Source organism: Myotis brandtii, unplaced genomic scaffold (assembly GCF_000412655.1).
Source record: "Myotis brandtii unplaced genomic scaffold, ASM41265v1 scaffold918, whole genome shotgun sequence".
Classification (NCBI taxonomy): domain Eukaryota; kingdom Metazoa; phylum Chordata; class Mammalia; order Chiroptera; family Vespertilionidae; genus Myotis; species Myotis brandtii.
Window position 1 is genome coordinate 61,810 of NW_005371783.1, and position 1,648 is coordinate 63,457.

The 1,648-nt window shown below is 53.3% G+C and overlaps 1 non-coding gene across 1 annotated transcript; it reads right to left on the reverse strand.

Annotated features, from left to right (window-relative positions):
• Nucleotides 1–345: 345 nt before the first annotated feature.
• Nucleotides 346–419, reverse strand: TRNAR-GCG. Its single transcript has one exon. It is a non-coding gene; the product is annotated as a tRNA-Arg (tRNA).
• Between the last annotated feature and the right edge of the window lie 1,229 nt (nucleotides 420–1,648).

Below are 1,648 nucleotides of genomic sequence, written 5' to 3' on the forward strand. Positions count from 1 at the left end.
CTTATTTTATTTATTTTATTTCATTTCATTTTATTTCATTTCATTTCATTTTATTTCATTTTCTTTTATTTCATTTTATTTTATTTTACTTATTTTATTTTATTTATTTCATTTTATTTTATTTTACTTATTTTATTTATTTAATTTAATTTAATTTTTTATTTATTTCATTTCATTTCATTTCATTTCATTTCGTTTTATTTGTTCATCCTCGCCCGAGGATATTTTTCCATTGATTTTTAGAGAGAAGTGGAAGGGAGGGGGGAGAGACAGAGAGAAACATCGCTGGGTGGCCTCCCCCAGGCACCCCGAACCAGCGCCCTGAGAACACGCAGCCGAGGTCCATGCCCTTGACCGGGAATCGAACCCGGGACCCTTCGGTCCGCAGGCGGACGCTCTATCCACTGAGCCACACCGGCCAGGGCTCCGTTGATGTTTTCGGGAGAGAGAGGGAGAGGCGGGGAGAAACATCCATTTGAGAGAAGCAACATCGACGGGTTGCCTCCTGCAGGCGCCCCGACCAGGGCCCGGGCCCGGGAGGAGCCTGCAACCGAGGTCCGTGCCCCTGGACCGGGAACGAGCGACGTCAGGGAACCCCATTCTCTACCTCAGTGAGGCGGGGGCGGGGCTTGCACGGCCCCAAGACCCTCTGCTGGTTTATAGGTCGGGGAGCCCGGCCGGCGTGGCTCAGAGGTGGAGCATCGACCTGGGAACCGGGAGGTCAGGGTTCGATTCCCGCTCAGGGCACAGGCCCGGGTTGTGGGCTCCATCCCCAGTGGGGGATGCAGGAGGCAGCTGATCAATGGTTCTCTCTATCATCGATGTTTCTCTCTCTCCCTCCCTCTCCCTTCCTCTCTGAAACCAATAAAAATATATTTTAAAAAAAGAAGCCCAAGTTCTCCTGGTAACCACATGCCACACACCTTGCTGGATCGTAGCGTGTTGCACGGTGCACCTTTTCGTTTTGACGTTACGTTGCTTTTCAATGTCCTTTTCTTTGCCCTTTTAAATTGGAAGGAAGGGAAGGGGAGAGAGAGAGAGAGAAACATCGATATGAGAGAGACACACGGATTGGTTGCCTCCTGCACGCGCCCTGGAACCGGGGCCAGGGATCGAACTTGCAGGCCAAGTACGCACGTGCCCTTGACCGGGAACCAAACCCAAGACCCATTCGGTGAGAGGGAGGGAGGGCGGATGCTCTAACCACTGGGCAACACCGGCCAGGATGCAATGTTCTTTATTAAAAAGAACTAGAGGCCCGGTGCACGAATTTTGTGCACGAGGGGTTGCGGGGTGGGGGGGGGAGCTGGCCTTCACCCTCTCAAATCCGGGACCCCTCGGGGGGATGTCCGACCGCCGGTTTAGGCCTGATTCCTGCAGATCGGGCCTAAACCGGCAGTCGGACATCCCTCTCGCAATCCGGGACCGCTGGCTCCTAACCGCTCCCCTGCCTGCCTGCCGGCCTGATCGCCCCCTAACTGCTCCCCCCTGCTGGGCTGATCGCCCCTAACCGCCTCAGTCTCAGCCTCAGCCTCAGCCTCAGCCTCCGCCTCCACTACTGTGACTTTGTCCGGAATGATGTCCGGAAGGACATCCGGAATGACGCCCGGCTGTCCGGTCTAATTAGCATATTACGCTTTTATTAGTG